The 22277-nt window shown below is 40.2% G+C and overlaps 1 protein-coding gene across 1 annotated transcript in view; it reads right to left on the reverse strand.

Moving 5' to 3' along the window:
- ci (transcriptional activator cubitus interruptus) overlaps positions 1-22277 on the reverse strand; it is a 205290-nt gene that overhangs the window by 33989 nt on the left and 149024 nt on the right. The gene's annotated exons all lie outside the window — the stretch shown is intronic.

Below are 22277 nucleotides of genomic sequence, written 5' to 3' on the forward strand. Positions count from 1 at the left end.
AATATAATAAAAAAATATATATACTATTTTACGATGAAATGTGATTAATATATACGTATACACTGTTTATCTTCGATATGATGTATCAGAAATAGCAGAGACGATTAAGATTGTCGAATTAACTCTAAGATTTAAGAAGCATCCAGATAAACACTTTTCATAAATATAGAAAATTAATGTATCGAACAAATATATAAAAATAAACACAGCCATCTTATTGCGAAATTTCTGGTAAAATTGTGTAATTGAAATCCGAAAATCGATCGTAAACGTCACACACACCAAGATCGCAGCAGAGAAGAATGAGAAAAGCAAAAATTAAATTTGGTCGAATATATATATATATAATCATTTACACTATCGAAACGTAATTAGTAATTGTTCCCTGCTAAAATTGAAACGCAATCGTAAAGCATTTGAGATTATGACAAACTGCTCGCAAAAAGAGAACCGAAAGCCTACGTTTTCTTTGTAAGCTTGTTTAAAGAGGTGCACAGAGAACGCCTCACAGGAAAAGCAGGCTACTCAGACGGCAAATTAATCATGTTGGAAGGACAATGCAAAGAAAGGAAGGGTCGTTTGACGAATGAAATTACGACACGCACGGAGCCGCGACAAATGGCGTGTGTCTCTTCGTCAAAGATCCTATTTCCGTCCCGTTGATGATGGAACAGGTGTCTCCTACCAATGGTGGGCTTGTTCGCCGCCGAGCTTCTTCTCAAAATCTAATTCATCTTTCGTCTGTGCGGCTTGGAGAAAATCGCGCCGAAGGATCGTAACAAGAACAGGGTCTCGACGAATTCGAGGATTGCGGGCCATTCGTCACGCACGAAATATTGGGGAATGACGCGTCTTCTGCGCGTGTTCAGGAGCGTTCTGTCCTCATCAGGAATTACCGGTGATTTGTTGGCACTTTCTGTTACTCTACTTTCATGCAATTGCAGGACTCGCGCGAGAGACGAATTATTTCAGGACGAACAGTTCCGTCACAGTTTTGTAACAAAAATATTTGAAACGACTGTTTCCGAAGCGATCCTTTATTGACTTTCTCTCGAAAATGGGGACGTAATAGTAAGCGACGATATCGAGTGCGCAGAGGGTCACAAATGTACTGATCTTGAGATGAAACTAACACTGAACCTAGTGAACCTATGTTCAAATGACCGGTTTCGCGTATATTTTTTCAACGTTGCTGCAATTCTAAGGCACTTTCGTAGAAAGTAATTCAATTTTGGTACTCTTATGTCACTCTTATAAAATACTGTTACATTTGCATTAAATCTGTACGGTTAAATTTACAGCGAAGCCATATCTCAGTAGACAAAGATTGAGAATTACTACAATTTTGGTAAGTAATTCAAACAATCTAGATAAATATCACTCTTATGTCACTCTTATAAAATACTGTTACATTTGCATTAAATCTGTACGGTTAAATTTACAACGAAGCCATATCTCAGTAGACAAAGATTGAGAATTACTACAATTTTGGTAAGTAATTCAAACAATCTAGATAAATATCACTCTTATGTCACTCTTATAAAATACTGTTACATTTGCATTAAATCTGTACGGTTAAATTTACAACGAAGCCATATCTCAGTAGACAAAGATTGAGAATTACTACAATTTTGGTAAGTAATTCAAACAATCTAGATAAATATCACTCTTACATCACTCCTATAAAATACTGTTACATTTGCATTAAATCTGTACGGTTAAATTTACAACGAAGCCATATCTCAGTAGACAAAGGTTGAGAATGACTACAGTGAAATGAAGATTTATGTAACTACATCAATATGATGCCGCGAACGAAAATACCAATACAAGAAATTTTCATTTTCACTCATTCTTCATCCGTTATAATCGCAGTAGTAATGGATAGCCGAGATACAGCTGATTAAAATGATTCGAAATAAAAGTGACTCGAAATCATTTGAGATCGAAGTAACAAGGCTTCAAGAATCGATTTAACCAAACTGAACGCGTTCTAAAATCTGATGCGTTTCACAAGTTCTTGGACCCAGCATCGAAAATCGTTTTATGCGAGATCGAGTCCGAGAAGATAGTCGTGATTTGCTCCTGGTTCCATGAAATGTTCGTTTGGCAGAGAAGTCTAGCACGTGATAGGGTCCTCGTGATGGTTGCATCACGTGTTTTGACTGACTGCTGTTCGCCACGGTTGGAACATTGGGAAATGATGCGTGTCTCATACCTTCAAAGATATTCTCCACGCTCGGTCTCGTCGTTAGAGCCTCTTTACGATGACGTTCTTCTCTCTCTCTCTCTCTCTCTCTCTCTCTCTCTCTTCCTCTCTTGCAGACCCTCTTTCACTTTCTCTTTCTCTTTCAACGCGCAGCCAGGATTCTTCGAGGAATCGCGAGGAACGTCAGGTGGCTTGAGATCTTTATTGGAAACCCGCCGAGCCGCCTCTTCGTTGGCGAAAGTCTCCGAGAAGCTGGAGTACCTCACTGCCAAGGTCGTGGCACCGGGGAATTTCTTCGGGGTTACGGTGAATTCTTACGGGGAAATTGTGGATCTACTACGCCTTCGGAACAACCAGGCGTTCATGATGGTAAAAACGGCGGTCACTTTTTCAAGCTGTACGACCGATGAATTATTCGATTGACTACCGATCTGGCCATTCAAGAACGATTCCTCGCCATATTTACGACATCAGCCTCGCTTGTCTAATCCCCCAAATTGCCATCGAATAATTTAAAACAAATATTGAGTTCCCTTTTTCGCAGTACAGCTATAAGATTTTGATATAAGATGTTAATACGTTAAAACACGCGCGTCCACAAAGTGCTAAACGCTTCCACATCGTCTTACTTCGTTCATCCTAAAGTATTTGTGGCTGCGCTATTCGCTCCTATAGCGGCTTAGAACGGTAGATGTCTAGGGTAAAAGGGGGTATTACTACGGACGCCCCAAATACTGTGCGGTATTTTATAAAAGTAATAAAATCTAACATTTCATAGTTTGCAACCTTCACAAAATGAATCTCATAATTTTTTATATGTTTAATATTGATAATTTATGACATACAAGTAACAGCGATCGCAGTTTTAATTCATTTATTGATTTTTGATATTCGGAAGCTTATGAAAACGTTGAATCTTATGAAATGAACGTTCGCATTATTTGGCACGCAGTAATAGATACATAACCACAGTAATACGTACATACGTATGGTTTCTTTACATTACGCTTTCTAATGAAATTCATGCTTTCAGAGATCCAATATTTTGTAAAAAGTACATCAAATGTACATTTCATTTGTGACGTACTTTTCCGTGCAGTAAACACTCATATTCCGCTCGCAAGATTATGTATATATTCGTAGAATTTGAATCGACTCGATCTAACTTATTATGTAATTTACTATGTAAGAAAAATAACCCTTAAATTTTATGTTTCAGTAGAAGTAGTAATAAGTACTCGTATTAGTAGGAAAGGAATTTACTAAATAAAAAGATCTAAAAGAGTTCATTAACTGGATCTGCAGAATATCCAACTCCAAATGCTATACTAATGGTGAAATCGGTGTGCTCGAAGCATGTCAAAACACGAAACATTCACAAGAGACCGTAAGTGTTAGAAGTGTTCATTAAAGTCTCCCATTAGTGTTTTAACATCCTCCCCTAAATCGTTTCTGTTTAAAAACATCAAACCGTTTCCTGCATTCCTGGATGTGCTCCCTAAGAAATTCCCGATATTTATGCCCGACACCGTTTCCACCATAAATTTTTATCTCGGAAGCGTTTGCCGCGGGAAGTAGACACGTTTTCTTGTCGAACGTCAACAGAGACTGCTTTACGAGCGCCTCATTACGACCTGGGAAAGGGTGACGAACTAAATTATAGAGTAAGCAGTACTTTACACTTTTTCAGACACTCCGATTCAGTAGACCCACTGAAAAAAATAGAACATTTCCTTCAAGTCCTACTATTTCTGTATTTCCTTGTTTTCTTGAACTACATCGGCTTTAACAATCTGTTGATTAACACTTTTATGGATATCCTCTTAACGTAATTGCATTGTTCCCGGGTGACACCATCTTTTATTATATAATCATTTCTTTTTCAATTCGGCCTGTTACAGTGAACGCTGAACTTAGAAGCGACTAACCTGTTCCTTTATAGAAATGTAAGATTGTATTCATTTAAACCTCTCGCCACTTGTATTACAATCTATGCTTGGATTATGAAAATTGAATCATTTTCTATGAGAAAATCTTTACAATTCCAGCAGCTTGAAAACAAAATATTGTGTATCCTTTATAGACAGCGCATAAATTATTTCATGTTGAATTTTCATCGCTCGGTAATAATATCGTGTGACGGGGCCCCGCATCCAGAAGGGTGAACGCCGTCCGCGAGGGAAATAGAGACAGCAATTGGCGCGTGTCATAACGTTTTAACGCATATTACGATGTTTGAGCCAGTCGCTGTCTAAATATTGGCTTCGCACCGGCTTCGAGTTTGCTAAGCAAAGACAACCGGGTCGACTGTTTAACTTTACTTAGAGTCCACGGATCTCGATTACTGCCTACCTACACGTTACCTGCTTTACAAGATCCCGCCAGTGTTAATAGGTTTGTCATATAATCGGCGACAAGACGTTCCCCCGGGTAACCACGAGAATCTCTTCTTCGATCTCCCGCATTTTTCGCTACGGCCACACACGAGCCACGGATTCGCGGCTTCGAACCGTGCAATTTACTCACGAGGATTTATCGATCGTTCGAAGAATAACTTACGACTTGTTGACTGCCACGGCAGTCACAGTAATTGCTTCATCATTTTCTGACGACAGTTTTAATTTCTAACATACTTCGGAACCGACTCTTCGATGTCGTTACGTTCATTGTTAACGAACAGGCTAACGAATCAATTAGTTCATTCGTTTACATTTGTTTGAAACACTTGCGTATGGAAGTCAGGGGCGCAGAGAGTCTACTACTATTAGAGAGTAGTAATTGCTGGTATTGTATGCTAATAGGTGCGAGAATGTTTAACCATTAAATATGACGGGTTCAATACATCCTCTTCCAACCCTCGCGCGGTTCTTAGAAATAGTTCCATAAAAGATACTAGAATAATGGTTCATCTATTGCGACTTTAGATTCTGAATCGACAAACTACATTTCACTTACAGTTACTGAGAATGTTTTGCTGAATGAAGTAGATTGTGTGTCAAAGACTTAAAAATTCGACAAACGAACATTATATCCTCGTGTTTCGTTGTGCACGTAATCAAATGATACACAACTTAGGGAATAAGACGTGTAGAATAAGACGTGAAGAATAAGTGTGATTATGCGCAAATAGAAATGGAATGTTTTGCAATAAATAGGAACAGAAAATGGATGATTCTTCGTTCTGGGAAAAGTATGAGAATTAACGGACCCAAAACACGTTAACAATGACTTCTTCAATCAAGTAAATGATATAAACATCCGAGGCTGAAAATTAATATTTGGCGAAAAATGCATAGCATTTGTACAAACACACACGTACAAAATTTGTATAAACATTGATAAACTAAACTGGTTGAGAGCGTAGAAATGAAATATTCAAGCCGTGTGTAAATTAATTAGTAAAAGGAAAAAATGTAGTAGAAAGAATGGTGATTTACAATCTTTTCTTAATTAAATATAGTGCGCCTCCAGAAGGAAGTTTTCCATTTAACCGAAGGCGGATTCCAGCCGACAGAATAATGGCGTCCGGAAAATGCTTCTAGCTAAGGAATTACAGTAAATTTTCCCTAATTTTCTTTCCGTTTGTAAATAAAAATTTGGGTAGAGAAGATACGATTATTCGCGCCTTGCACCTCGTTTCTACAATTATTGACGATCGGCAAGTATAAAAATGTCCAAATTGTCCATTTTCGTCTACAAGCCGAAGGGAAATTGTAGAGAATTTACTATAATTGGTTCGGCGAGTCCGCGGGAAAAATTAGGACGCTTTGACAGGCTGCTTAGTGGAAGACCCGTAAAAAGTTCGACCAGGAGAAGCCGGAGGGACAGGGGACATAATTACAATGAAAACATCGTCGCCCCCGTCGGCCCGACGTCTTTTTGCCTGTTGTTTTGTTCTCACTCCGGGAGAGAAACGGCCGACAGAGAGGAAGAATAACAGACGAGGGAGGAAGGAACGAGACCGATTCTATTTCGAATCCTGCTGAGTGCCAGATGACTCGTGGCATGGCTATGCCTCCGACTTCTTCTCCTTCTTCCTCTTCCTTTCCGTCGCCTCGATCGCTTTGTCCGCCATTTTTTCCTTGCCGATGTGTGCTGCGCGCCGCTTTCTTCCCGTCAACCCTTTCGACTCGCTCTTTACGTTTCCCTTCTTCCCAATTGTTTCCTTTGCTCATTGTCGATTTTCCACGCAACTTCTTGCCGATAGTTTCTGTGCCATTATAGTAATCTTTCGAGAAAGAAGCTGGAATTGTGCTGATAACGTATGCAGCGAGTATTTGCTATGCCTATCCGAACGATATTCTGTTAGCTGAAGATGAGCAACTTTTTTTTTTCAATTGCTTGTTTTACTTGATGTTTTAGTTGTCTCATTTATTCTGAATTTCGAACTCGTACGTGAATTTTTAACAATGTTATTATTTTATTTTTAGACGACGCGTAAAACAGGGAATTGGATCGCTCGTTGAATGTACTCGATATTTGATCGTTGATTTAAACTTTACAGTTTCCTGCAAACATGAATTTTTAGCGTTAAACATCTGTATTACCTCGAATGAACAATTTCAATGTTCTTTTATACCTATAGTTTTCCCAAAGCAAAAGTTCACCCATTCTCTGCTTCTACATATCGTAAAATGTGCGATGCTTCTCGGTTTTTATTACAAGGTATATTTATAAGGTGTATTTGTCTAAAATGTAAAATCTTAAATGGAACATAATCGAACGATTTTAAATGTAAAGCAAAAATAATTAAGCGTTATTTAGAATATTTTACTCGATAAATTATGCTTCTCTAAAGTGAAACACCATCAATGAAACATACTTTGTCGGTTTTAAATATAAAGTAAAAATGAATAAACTATTCCAGAAGTTTTTATGCAGCAATATCTGAAGCGTCAACGAGAGTTACATTCTCGGTGATGGGAATTCTCAACGAAGACTGTGCAGAGTAACTCGCTTTCCTTTATAGATTGTGTGTGTGGTTCTAATATTTCATAAAAATCCAAACCGAAGCAGAACGAATAATAATTTTATCTTCGGCGATTTTCCATTTACTACCCTTACGTCCGCCAATTAGGCTATTATTAATTTCACTTTCGGAAGACGGTTTCTTCCTGTTCGTTTCTCTTTCCACGCTTTCGGAGCTTGACAGTCGGCAAGGAACAAGGGACACGGAGGGAGGACCGACAGATAAAACTCGAGTCGTTAACTCGACACGCCGGAAACCGACGCATCTATCTTTATCTACGGCCTGTCTGCCAGAGCAGGGGTCTTCTTGAAATTCCTACAGCCTTCCTCGCATGCATCTTTTCCGTCTGCTTTCGGAGTCGGAAATCGCACGTTTAAATCCAAATATTTCATCCGTTCCCTCTTGGGCCGATTTATTGTCTAAATCTTTTGTTACATCTATCCTGCGCATCGAAAACACTTTGAACATTGCTATAGAATTCGTTGCTTTTCAATCTCAAACATAGGAAAGATATAATTTAAATTGATACAACTATTTTTCTAGGCAAATGAATCTATACAGTGAGTCTGTTGAATAGTAAATTATCATTAGGAGATATTTCAGAACAGATAGCGAATAATCAAACACAATCTGATCTCTCTAATTACTAGATCAGATATTCCTAATGGAATAATGTCAAAATGATATTAACTCAGAAATATAAATGTCCCTTGTAAATTCTTCTTTAACAAATTAAATTATTAGTTAATTATATGGAATCCTTTAAGAGGATTAACAATCGTCTCAAGGCAAAATTCACAGAAAAATTCATAGTATTATTGATTATCAGCTTATTTCCATTTACTGGTATTTCATAATTATCAATCTCCTATACGTTCACCACTTTTTCTGGAACCATAAAGCGTTTGTTCTCTTTTTGTTTGCATCGTAAGATACATTTCTTTATCGCGTTACAAATAAAACGATTTAGGATCTTTTATCCAACCATTTCTGATGGAACATTATTGAATCGTAATTTGCCAAACAATCTCGAGTCCGAATCTGGCGTTAATAATAATTAAATTTTCTCTTGAATTAAGATAAGAGATTCAAAAGGCACTTCGATATAAAGATCGTTGATCGAGGAATCTCCTTACCTCCTGTTTCATAGACATCATCTCTTACAGATGCTTTTATGCCTCCAGTAATTTTGGCGGATTACTTTGAGTAGATTGCGACCGTCGTCACATCTTACGTCGGTTTATATTCGAACAGCAGGATGAGAAGGGGGAAGCCGAGTGAAGTATTAAGGGTTGCAAGCTCATTAACGTGACTCGAGGTAATGAGGCGAGCTAAGCGCTGTCCAGAAACATCTGCCAGGTTTCCCTGATATTCTGATGCGAGAGGAGAGCAAGAGAGCCACGATCAAACGAAGCGTTCCGCTCATGGAAGGAACTTACAACTCGACAAGAAAACGGAAACTTGCAGATTCTTTTCGAAAATCGAAATATCTCGTGTAAAATACAAATTCACAAATTCTTGTTTCATTCCTGAACAGTTGTTTAGGTAAACAAACGGCGTGGTTGAACAACACGGCATGGAAATTTTAAATGAAACGCCATCGGTAGAATTAAAATGTAACACTGAAATGGATGAACATTAACTGAAGACCTTTTATACAATTATTTACACATAATACTTGAGGATTAATCTCCTGTAATTCGATCGTTCGAAATAACATTTATTTTTATTTCATTGCTAACCTTCGTCGTGTTCGAAGAGTATGTCAAGTATGAAGAATTAAAGGAAACTTCACTTCTTTAATTAACGACTCCTCAATAAATTCTATCATAATTTTTACTCTGTCACAGTATAATAATAAATCATAAAGGTTATCGATGAGCACCAGAAGTGGTCCATTTTCTTCATTTTCTCGTTTTTTTACTGTTCCACGGGCTTATCAAATTGCTTTTAGAAACTGAAATTTGATTCTGGAACGACGAAACTTTCTACGATCGTTGACCAAGGCCTCGGACGTAATATCGCGATCAAACGAGATTTAAATGGTTACCAAAAAATGGTAAAAACCGCGGAACGGATCAGCAGCAGGTTGATCGCGGACAGGAGCCGTGACAAAATGTTCCGGGAAATATTTCAGAGGTCGGTAATCGCTTGGATGAGTCGAAATCTCGGGCTGACAAAGTATTGGACGCGCCGGAGTGACAAAGCGGGCCCGGCGACGCGACGCGGAGGCGAGACGGACGAGAAACGGCCCCTCGAGACGGGTTTCGCGGCTTTAACTCGGATTAAGTCGGGAGCCTAACACTTCCACGGGGTTTCAGGTTATGATATTTATTGCCCCGGCTCGGTGAACCCAGCCATGGGGCGATAAAGAGGGGAAGGAAACCATATGGCTGACGCCGCGAGCGGCACGCGCTTCAAACGCGGCCACGAAACGGTCGAAGAAAACGAAAACGAGAAGAAAGAACCGAGAAAAGTGGTAAAGAATTCTCTCTTGATGCGACCGTCCGATTCCTGACTTCTATTTATTTCTAAATTGGACAGCGTAGAACAGTTGTATCGGTAGATGAGCGTTGAAGATAATTAGACCAGCCTTTGAACTGTGCGTCTAATATTTTCTTCGGAGTTTAGTTGATCGGTACAGATCTTCATGAAAATTCCACAACATTGTGCAAATTTTACAAAAATTTGAATTACGGAAAAGACTTCTTCGTTGATTAAAGTATGACTTGTTTCAAAAATAAAATAAAAACGATATCAGATTTTATCCTTGCATTTTTTTAATCTGCACATATCACAAATGCGTAAAGATTTGCAGTCAAAATCCAATGCACAAATTTTTTAAACATTTACTTTTATCATTTCTGCGAATGGTTCTATGTATCTTCCACTTGTCAGAGATGTAGACGGCGCTGTCTACGCTATGGCCTCCGCACGACCTTGAACTCAGACTCCTTCTTCGCTGCACCATCTCTTAATTTACACGATCTTGAAATTTGATGCAAGACAATGGCCACCCAATATAGTCTTTTGACTTATAAACATTCCTAGAATACAAATTCGATTATATTCGATATGCAGATAGTATGAAATGTTTGATCTCTTCTTTGTTGTACTTATATGAAATGCGGAAAAATAATAATTTACATTAAATTGGTGTGAAAAGTTGTAGTTGAACGATCACAATATAATACAAAGGTGGTGAAAAGTGATAATAGTCAAAACCATGGAAGTGGTTAGAAAACTTGCGAACATCGTGAAATTCTTGCTGAAATCGTGAAAGCAAGATTTCTTCGTTCGTTCGTTCAAGCTTCTGTCTCTTAACAAAGGATTCATCGTGCGTTGGACGATACAACATTGTCCATACGCGAAAGCGATAACTTTTTCATCAGCTCGCAGCGCCCATAATCAACGGAGATACATATCCTCGATTTCGACGATTTTCTGGCAATTTCGCGACGGCCTACCGCGATTCATCTTCCAGCCCTGGCACATTGCCACGGGCGTTTCGACGCTGGAACGAGCGTCGAAAAGCGCCACCGCGATTTCTTACCGCGAAAAGTCGTGAAGCCTCCGGCAACGGGGTTATTCTCCTCGAACATACGGATATAGTCTTTAAACCGGCGTTTTCACGGGGTCGTAGTTCAGTTTTATATTTAGCGTTCTTCGTCACCGTTCGCATCGGGGACCACGGGACCATCTGCGATCATTCGGACGGGGTGCCATTTCGTGAAACTTCCTGATGAAAGTCGAGATATTCTATATAAACACGCCGCGTGTCGTAACTGTCGGCGAAACGCGACGGAGGATGCTTCTTCGCGAGCAAATCAAAACCGTTCTTAACTCTCGAACAGGGCCCGCTGTTGCGAAATTTACGGCGATCTTTCCGCGAACATCCTTTGGATTTTAAGACTCATTTTATAAATGGAACCCTCGCGCGATCATAGCGTGAAACTTCATCTCCCGATTTTAAATTGTACTTCTCTATGGCCGTGATAAATTTGTTTGAAATACGAAAGATGCGGCTGGTTCGTTCGAAGTATAACATAAAACTGCATGGAAAGCATGGGATCATCTTTTCTGCAATTATGCCGGTATCTAAAGCACGCACTTGTTCTTATTTGAATAAAGTCCCGTTACCGATCCTTTTCTTTTTATATGCAGATCACAAAATAATACATTGCTAAAATGTTTATATCACGCAAACGAAAGACTACACACAGTCAACAGAACCTCAATTATCTGAGCTAAGCAGAAAACATTGTTCGGATGAGATGAATGTTCCATTTATAAGTATGTAAAACAGTTGCACAATAACTGAATTAAATTTTCATTGATTTATATAGTAAATGATTTTGCGTTCTGATTGCCTCATATTCATTTAATTGCTCCTGAAACGTACAGTAATTTCTCCCCGAAATGCCAAATTTCGGGTTACTGTGAATTTCCCAGTGTTAATCCTACGCCTATGTAATTTATTGCTACGTCGATGCCAAGGCTCGACAGAGTCGGTTAAGCGTGTGATACGGCACGCGACACGAATTCCCGGAAGACAATACAAAATGGTGTGTTTGGGTGTTGACAGTGCTCACCGAATTGTTTTCGAATCGTATCATATGGCCCCCGAGAATTGCCTTCGAAACGTGTGATGTGTCGTCCGAATTTCTTCCGAATCGTGGCAAAAAATTAGAAATAAAAAAGTTAAGTGATCGTTAAGTGATTTTTATTTGTCGACTGCCCCGGGTATCCATAAAAACGAGCCACCAGGCTCGAAGAAACGCGACTTAGTATTCTCAGATTTGCCGGTTCTAATTCCGACCAGCGAACATTTCTGGGAGAATTTACTGTACTTGTACTCTACACTGTTGTCTACAATGTTTACCAAGACACGTTTACTTAAAAAGAAGGCTGTTCTAACGCATTCCTAAATGATCGAAGTTTCATAAAAGAAAAAGAAAAAGAAAAAAGTGATGAAGTTTGCTCGTTACCGAAAGTTCGTGGTTAGTAGCATGCCGCGCAGGGAATCGTCGATCGGCAATCAGTGTCACTGGCGCATGAACACGTTACTCGTTCTTTTTCACTGGCAGTATCTGTGAAACGCACGTACGATCGACCGTAATTAACTCAGCGGCGAGGTGTCCCTCGTCGCGACCGCGTGCCGTAAAAACCGCTTTTCAAGCGACAGTTCGGCCCATAAGTATTCTCTTAATCGGCGGGTCGCCGCATGAGAACTGGCCACAATGTTTTCGTGACCGAAGAAAGAAGGCCTCTCGGGGGTAAATGAGGGCCTCGTTAATCAAGATATTTACACGCGAGCTCGGTCCCGCGGTGGCATCGATATGCGGAGCCACGGCCACGGATCGATCGGAGCCGCTCCTTCGTTGAAAATCCGGCCTAACGCCGCTATACTCTAGGCCCCGGCCGTTATTTATAGGCCATTCGAACGCATCGTAGCGCCTCGTGTACGTGAGCCTAATTCATTTAAGCCGGACACACGATCGTCCTCGCTGAATCCGATGAAGGGAGACGAGAGAGTCGATGCCGACCGGGGCCAGGGCCGACCACGGGGCCAGTAAGCTCGTTACGCTGCGCGGTGCTCTCGAAAGCTACTTTTCCGACCAACACTCGATTCTTCAGCCTTCACAGGGTAAAGGTAAGTAATGTGAGATCTACTTTTTTTTAAATCAATTTTCGATTAAAAACATTGTTATTGAAAGTAGATACACGTTCAAAAACTAAAATACGTACTCTTTGACAATCTACTGGAAAATACGGAAAACAAAGTGAAGGAAAAACTGAAAGCATGCAAATTTGCAGATTTGCACAATAGATTGCTATGATACCTAGTTTGGTTTTCTCTGGAAATTTTTTGAAGGATACACTAAGAGAACTATCTATCTAATTTCTCGAAACTTTTTGTTATCATTAAGATCTTCATGACACATTAAGCGGATCAAAAGAAATTTTTTAGACAATTATATCAATAGATATACAGGGTGTCTTAAGAATGTCTCGTAATCCGAAAATGGGGGATTCTTGAAGTGATTTGAAGCAAAAATGCCTCAGCAGAAATGCAATCCGCGGCTTTGCTTATGAGTTATAAACGAAAAACAGTGACCAATGAGAGGCGAGATCAGCTGGCGCGAGGTGGCCGAACCAATCAGCGGAACTGGGCATCGACCATTCGTTGTGCTAGCCGAGCTCGCCTCTTATTGGTCACTGTTTTTCGTTAATAACTCGCAAACAAAGCCGCGGATTGCATTTTCGCTAAGGAAAAAGTTACTTCAAATGACCTCAGGAAGCCCCCATTTTCAGATTGCGAAACATTTTTGGGACATCCTGTATACACATTTTGCTTTCTTTTTTGTCGAATTAATTCACAAATTCAATACATTCAGCGTACAAATGTTCAGTGAGAATTCGCAAATGACACGAAACTTTCAACAGTACCCAATACGACCATTCCCCTTCGGTTTGAAATTTTTATACTTTCTTAAATAAACTATTTTGATTTTACATAATTTTGGTGGGTATGTATTTACTTGCCTCGCATCAAAGTGCAAATAAGGTTGATTTAACCAGTTAACTGTGGCGCCTCCTTTTAAGAGTGAGCATCAAGCGATGACGAGTATACTATTCAAACACAACTAACTGGTTAAAAAATGGAATTAGTCATAAAAATGAAGAAACTATTTTCGAGATAAAAGTTTGCTTGTGTGCTAGGACGAGATGGAGAAATCAGATCGCTCCTGGTGGACCTTCTTCGCAGAGATCTTTCGGGATTAAAGAATCGATTGGCAAACGGCCGGTTTTGCGACCATGCCCATTAGCAGCTCCTCTACGAATCACGCTGGTTACCTGCCCTGTCGCGTGGATGCGCGACCGGGCGACGTTAATGCGTTTTTTGTGTTTCCGCGAAAGAAATTTATCGCGCCACCCGCTGAATTATCTCGCCTCTCCTTGCAATCGTTTCTTCCAACCCTTGCGGTCGAGGACGCGACACGAAACTGTCCCGAACTGGCCTCGAACGGGTCCTGTCAAAACATCTGTTGTTTTTTAACCGAGCGACGCGTGGCGTAAAGTCAGTCGAATAAGAAAAAAACAGTTTTAGCCTTTGCTTTGAATTTCTTCACGTTTGTTCTTATCGGCCCGACCTTATCCGTCATAAATCATTCAAAAGATAAAATTCGTATGTTTTAATAATCAAAAGCTATTTTGTCTTTAGAATCGATAAACTGTGTTGCGAAAAATAGTATAAGTATTCAAGTCAAACAGCAATCGAATCTTCGGTAATCTATTAAATGCGAATTAGCTTAGGGAAAATATCAAAATGTATACGCGATTTTATTCTAAACAAGATTAATACGTTTACGAATTAATGTTCGAAAGAGACAATACAATTTATTATAGTTTCCAGTGTTTTCATCGTGTGAGTAGTTTTCAATCCGTAATCACTGGGGATAATTACTAATGTGCAAACATTGTGTAATTCAGTTAGCACATTTTCGAGGTCATCAAAATCCTTGTTCTTTATCGTTCAAACAGTTACCACAATTTTGCGAATATACAGTCATTTTGTAAATCTTGTTTATTATTCCAGAAAAATAATATTAAGCGTTTCATTGCTTTCTGAGACAAAAATAATGCTCGACAAGAAAAGCCGCTACATTTCATAAATTTGTACTGACACAATCGTAATTTCATTTCTTCACGAATCGATCGAAATCGAAATGGTGGAAACATCGCCGACACAGACAACGCCGCGGCCATTAGCGCGACAGAACTGACGCGGGTCGCTTCCTCAATAAATTCCTCGCCTATCTACATCGTCCGAAGCTAATCAATATTCAAACACTGTGATCATGCCTCGGCAATTAAACGCACCGCGTAGATCAAGCCGCAGAAAACTCGATGGGAAATTAAGCCGTGATTTCCATTAGCAGCGGGGCGCCATCGTCCCGCCTTGAAATTCCCATGGGCGTCCCCACGGACAGACCTTTTGCGTCCATTAAATCAATGCCCACGCTTTTCCCCTAATTAGCGATGTCCTCCTCGTCACCTGGGCGCGTCCCGGCCTCGCCACGGAAAAAAAAGAAGGCAGGGACCCGTCTCACCGTCCCCCATTACAATTTACACGGGGGATTCGACTACCGTTCGGTGGTTTTTCAGGAATATATCCAGCGGTTACGTGACGGGTGTGCGGGATTTGGCCACGTCGTCGGTGGCGGGAGCCATAGAAACCCACCGACTCTTTGTCGCCTCTTCCTTTTCAGGTTTCGGTAAAATCGACATGCAAGACAGGCAACGGGCTCTGTCGCCACGGCAGGATGCGACTGGCCGCCGCTAATGAAGTAATTCGTGCGCAAAAACGTTGTGACGTTCACCGTGAATTATTCAACGGTCGCGATCGCGTTGGAAAACGTTCTGCCCCCGACCGGACCGGCTGGAATCCTCGAGAACGCTTTTCCACCGGGTACGCCGTCATTTTTGTCGACGGTGCGTGTTCCGATCCGATCCGTTTCGACGCTACTCCTTCAAAACGCGGGGCTGCCGCGTTCACGGAATCGACGATCGTTCCCGGAAACCGGGACCATTGGTATTTCGATGATCGCCAGTTTGTACCGTGGAGTTAGGGTGATTGCAATCTGGTCCCGTTTTTCTGCTTTGTCGAGCATGTTACAGATAAAACGATGTTTCGTTCCGATATCAACGCATTGCGGCTTGAGAACGGATTTACCTTCATTCTTTGTCCTCGATTTTTCATTTGGAGAAAAATCTGGAGAATTTTGGAAATGCGAGATTCCGAATAATTTTTCTTCACGTTCAATATTTTGAATTGCACGTATATGTAGCATAAACAGTATTTTTATTTCATTCCGGTAACAAAGTATCTTCTGCTCAACGAGATTTTCTTTTGGTTTTAATTTTTGTACAAAAATAACCTCTATGTCTGCGATCACAATTTAATAACAACAAATGTTGGCGCAAGTTTAATATCTGCTTGGTACGACGATCCTTCAAAATTTTGGAGCAGTAATGTTCGAAATGAAATACAATCGGTTCGACAATCGAAGAATCTAATTATAGATCACGTTTGAATAGTCGCTGATAACTTTTCCGGCAGAAATAACTGAATCAAGCGAACGCGATGTAAATAATTCTAACATTGCTATGTGTAGGCATTCTAAATGATGATCCATAAAATTAGCACTTTCTATCTAACATTACACTATTACGTAATGAATCAGGAAGTGTCCGGGGCGGTCGATGGATTCGACATAAAATCCACAAGACTACGTCAATCCTCCGACCCGTCGACGACAGCTGACAGCTGCCATATAATACCACGCGTTGACTGTGGTCGATGACTGATAGCTTGGCTCCGCTGTGCATATCAACGCGATAAATCTTTCCCGGCAAAACAATCGGAATTCACTTATTGTTAGGTCCATAGTAGAGCCTTTAGGCATGGCACAATGGATCGTACGGAACGTTGTGCAAGCTCCGCGATGGAAATTCATCATTGCAAATGAGGAGATAAAGACCGTGGAAAATTAGAACAATTGCCGATCAATTTAACTGCTGTTAGTAAATTTCGGAACGCGGCGAGTTCCCGAGTAACTGCCGGTTTGATAAACTGTTCTTTGTAAAGCATTTGTCTGCTGGCAATTTCATATAAAGATCTCTTGGATTTTTTTTACTGTCAAATAGAACACGGGACAACTTTCTTAGTAGCTTGAACACATGGACTTGAATAGTTCCTCACAATATAATGTCATTCCGCTGATTATACATATATGTGTACATAGAAAAGATGAATCTATTGGAATTTTTATCATGTCCACATTGCCAATTAAGAAATTATTATAATTAAAGTGCGAAACATCCTAGTTCATCGTGGAGTATTTATGTAACTTAATATCATTATTAACGAAAGTCTTTTCGTAGACTTTTTCGTAACTGAGGAAGTAATAAATTCAGATGTTACATTATGTTAAGCCAAATAATTTCTTGAATTATAAATGATATTAGAATGAAGGATATCTTGAAATTTTTGCCAGTAATTAGGGTGTTCATAAGAAAAGTGCAAAATAGTTGATATTTTCTACGAACAAAATATTGCCACCCCTTAAGACTAGAAAAGAATTCAGTACTAAAAGTTACACTGCCTCTTAAAAATAACAAAATCGTGTTTGTCGAGGTATTGCACAATTTTCACTACAAAACAGACCTGAATAAACACGTACACGCTCGTGTATCCAGTAATTATCTACAAGAGCATCTTCACAATTTCAATGAAAATAAAATAAGGTATCTATAAGCCGTCGTTGTGACAAATACCATTTTTCTGGCATTGAATAAATTACGTTTGCTACAGAGCCTCGGTTTCAAGACTATCGAAGTCAACGATAAGAGCAAAATCGATTTTTCGAAGTTTCGATGCTGCTTGCACAAAGTTTCCGGAAGGTCGTCGAAAGTGTTCTAGAGAGCCAATCAGAAGCCGCCGAACGCGACTAGACGAAACTCTTGACCACGGAAAATCTCGCCGCCCGTAAATCAATCTCTATTCGCAACAGCAGCCTCCCCCGGCGTTCGCTAGGAGCGTTAAGACGTCTTCGAAGAATACCGGACGCATCGTCGAAGACATTCCGTGCCGTGTGGGAAGTAACGATCCGTGGAGATGAAAAAGGGACGGGGCAGGGGTGGGGGGCGAGGAATAAGGGGCGAGGAGGGACAGGGCCACAGGTAGAGGAGGAACGAATATCGTGGGTACACCGAGGGGCCGTGACTAATGACTCTATTGACGCTCGGAGAGAGAAGTTGGAACCAGAGGAGAGCCGAAGGTCGTTTACCGGCACAGAGGAACCGACTTGGCTGCTTCCCTCTCTCTTTCTCTTTTACGTACACCATCTTTCTTTGCTCCTTGAAGATTTCTCTCTCTCTCTCTTTTACTCTCTTACTCTCTCTTTCTTACTCTCCTACTCTCTCTTTCTTATTCTCCTACTCTCTCTTCCTTTTACTTTTCTACTCACTCTTCTTACTCTCCTACTCTCTCTTTTACTTTTCTACTCTCTCTTCTTATTCTCCTACTCTCTCTCTCCCCCCCTCTCTCTCTTTCTTTCTCTAGCTTACTCACTCTGTCACTTCATCTCTCTCTCTCTCTCGCTTACTCACTCTGTCACTTCATCTCTCTCTCTCTCTCTCTCTCTCTCTCTCTCTCTCTCTCTCTCTCTCTGTTCATCATACTCTCTCTTTTCGTCGCTGCCGCGTCGTTTCGTGGTCCGTCGATGCCACGACGCCTCTTTCCACGTTGCTCGTTATCTCCGGGTGCCCGTGGAGCTTTGAAAAGGAAGGTCAGAAAGTGTCGCGGCTGACCTTTCGGTAATGAAGCTAATGCTGGACGCGACGGGTGGCTGCGGACCCAGCATTTCTCGTCGGCGTCACGGTTCTTTTCGTAACTTCTTTGCATCCATGTTGCTCCAAGAGTGTGCACGGCGATGCATGCTGGTAAATTCGCGCAAAAATCTGGACGATATTCGAGTCTTTGATAGTAACCTTGACAATACGTGATTCATTACATCAGATCTCCCGTAGAATCTGATTTCGGTGTTGTCCTTTCAACTAGGATAGAAACCTTAAGAAATTAAACTTGCGAGGATGTTTCATTTCTTAAAGGTAACCCTTTGTGGTTCGAAGTTTTCTGATTTGTTCGAGTAACGTACGATTACGATACTGTTTATTGTGTATACATACCACGTAAGGGTAGCATTACTGACGGATGCAATGGAAATCGGTGTAATGTGAAACTGTTCGTACAAAACACAATGATAAACGCAAAAGATAATTCTGAAAATGAAAAACTACAAGCAGATTATAATTTTCAGAAAAACCTTGTTGACTCTTATTTTAGAATATCTAAAGAATATTCCGTAATTTTTAGGATTCGAAATAAACAGCTTAAACGTGATACGCGTTCCGTATGTTTCCTTGTGCGTATGATGTGTATTCAGATTAAAACGAATAAATCGTACTATGTATGTATATTTGCACGAAGGTAAAAATTACTTCGTTCATTCGTATCAGGAAATTACCTTTAACCCTTAAACGCATGATTTTTTGTTTTGAATTTTAAAAAATCGTTTTTTATAGGAATGTAATCATAGGTTACGTAAAAAATAAATAAAAAAATCTAGGTAATAATATTGAGTATTTATTTTGAAAAAAAGTTGTATGTAGACTTTTGGCAACAATATGCGTTTATTACTAAAGTTATTGTAGACGTAAACAAATGGTCATGTATTTATATTATCTATTAGTATAGGAATCAAATGCAACATCAAACATTCATAGCTTACCTGACAACAGATGAGAAGTAATTTTTTTTTTCAATTAGATAAATCACTCCTTTATAGGAAACTCGAAAAAAGAAAATATCTCTCCAAGTAACACATTGAAGGTTATCACCCACCACATTCAAATGTCAAAAAACATATAACTCACTCGCCAAAAGTAATGTCAAGTCTTTCATTTCACACGTGGTCTATGGCCTATTGTTATCAACGTGTGTTCGGAAACGCACATACTCAGGTTTTTGAATAAAATTAAGCGGAACTGGAATGTAGACAATTGGTAACAATATGCATTTAAGGGTTAAATGCTCTACTCAAAATAGTACAATAGTATTTTACTATATCCAAAATTGACTCTACAATCCATGCTTGGTAAAATAACCGCGCAGCAACCGACGTGTACGCGGTGTGTACATTGAAGATGAAGTTTATTTACCGAGAATATCGGTAAATGTCAGCAATTCTGTTGCAATTTCATTTTCCACAATTCCCTCGGCAACGGACAACTATAAAATCGTACACGGTACCACTGACGCAGGGATTGATTTGTCTAAAAGCCTGTTTATATCATTGCGCGGCCCCGCAAGAAAGAAGGGATCGTAATTGTTGCGACCGGCAAGAAACGAAAGTAATAGGTCCGAGGCGATCGGAGCGAAAAAACGGTGGAGGAGCTCAAGTAGAAAAACGGCATGACAAGTAACAAAATCCGGGAGAGCGTGTACCAAAAAATCCGGTTTCCACGGGAGCAAGAGATTGCACGCTTCGATCCCGGATCCTAGGAAATAATACAAAGAAGATTCCCACCCGGGTGGTGTGTAAGAATTCGAGACTTCCAAATCGCTTACGTAATTCCCGAAACGCAAAAAGGTCTGCTGTTGCAGAGTAAAGAACCTCGGACGGAGCAGTGGCTCGTGGTTCCGAGAAGAAGGAAAACGCGAGTCTTATTTATCATCGTCCACCTTTGAAACTCGTCTTGGGTCGGTTCACTTTTTGCGGGACGGCCTCCATCTGAAGTTTCGCCCGTGAGCAGAAACGATGAAGATTTTAGTTATGCCCCGACCTACCTTCCCCTCTGCTGCCACTCCCCCGCCCGCAGCCCGATTCTCTCCCCTTTCTCCTATTTCTTTCTAAATTGAAGAAGCCACAGCGTTTTGTCACGCTTTTTAGGCAGAACGCTGTAACGTGCTCGTGATTGCCTCGTACAATTACCTTCTGGTCTTTCAGCCTCTGCCCCCCCCCCCCTCTCTCTCTCTCTCGCTTCCTCTTTTTCTCTACCCATCTCTCTCTTTCTCTCTCCCTTGGACAGAACTGCGCCGGCCGGTCTTTTTCTATCCCCGACCAGTGTGTACGCACACCTACAGCTAATGTACAACACGGTGCGAGCAAAGCATAAAACGAGAGGGGCCCCTCTTTTTGCCCGGACGCCACGCTTCATTCCGACCAGCGAAATTACCGGCCGCCTCTTCCTTTTAGGATAAATGCCGGACCCCGTCCAACGCCGCGCGGCGAAAACCGATCGTGAAATTAAGTTCTTCACCGGGACTTTCTTATTCCGGGCGAAATTTGTAATTCGCGACCCGATCCGACTTCGATCAGCCCGGTCCGGCCCGAACGGCGCGCGTCCTCCCTTTTTCCTTTCGTACCGTCACGACCGCTGAATTTGTCAAGCACTGGTGATCTCACCCGCATCACATGATGCATAGTCGCGTTTCAAAACATTTTTGCAGTTCGGAACATGTCGTTGGGTCAACATTCTTAATCTGTGACAATTGCGAATATACATATACAGAGACTTAGAGATATTGCTGCCAGGACTCGGACTTGGCTCGCACTATTTAGTATAATGTAATAACAAAATGTTGCTAACAAATATTACTTGATTCATTCAGTTGTGTTTCTCATCATTCCTCGATTTTTTTTCCGTATTTGGTATTATTCCCAACTACACTGTTTATTGCATCTACTTTATACTTGTTGGTTTATTTCTTCTTTATTTCGTTACTGTTACTATTACTATCATTACATTCTTGCTAGCTCTTTTATAGTGTTGCCGTTATCAGTTTCTCTTGAATTGGTTCCAAACTCCTATTAATGATTTTAGCTGGCATATTCAAGAGGGGTTCTCCTTTAAAAAAAATTAAAGCTTTAATTATTAAGTTTTTTAGTTTTCAGTTTTATTAATCTTAAGTTTTTAGTCATCCGGACGGTAATGTTTTATGATATTTTTAAATTCTTCTAATATTTTTTGCTCTATTAGGCTTCATCTGTGCTTATTTTTATCATAAAAATCTACGGTCTGGTAATATGGAACATCTGATTTCCAAAGCTTACCAAGTGTAAATGAATTTGTTATTTTTAACGAAATCTACGTAAATGGACACAACTGATAGATCCACAAATACAACTGTACAACAAGAATTGTAAATCGACAGTTTAGAATAGTGCCATTTAATGTAACTTAACAAATCTGTAGTCATAAAAATTGAAATAGCATCCTTTGTATGAATAGAATACATGTGATATAAGTAGAAGGTATATAATATCCAATATGTAATAATACAAATATAGGGAATACAAATTATAAAAGATGATCAGTTCTTGGCTCGATCTGTCTTATTTTAGCGAGTTCTGAAAGGCTGGAACTGCTAGTCAACAAAATTAAGTACTCGCTTTTAGAAATTGAGTCAAATTTTGCGTAGCACTTCCAATGTGCTTTTCTCGACTATCAATAATCCTTACACCATTTTAA

The sequence above is a fragment of the Megalopta genalis genome, chromosome 6, assembly GCF_051020955.1.
Source record: "Megalopta genalis isolate 19385.01 chromosome 6, iyMegGena1_principal, whole genome shotgun sequence".
In the NCBI taxonomy this organism is placed as follows: domain Eukaryota; kingdom Metazoa; phylum Arthropoda; class Insecta; order Hymenoptera; family Halictidae; genus Megalopta; species Megalopta genalis.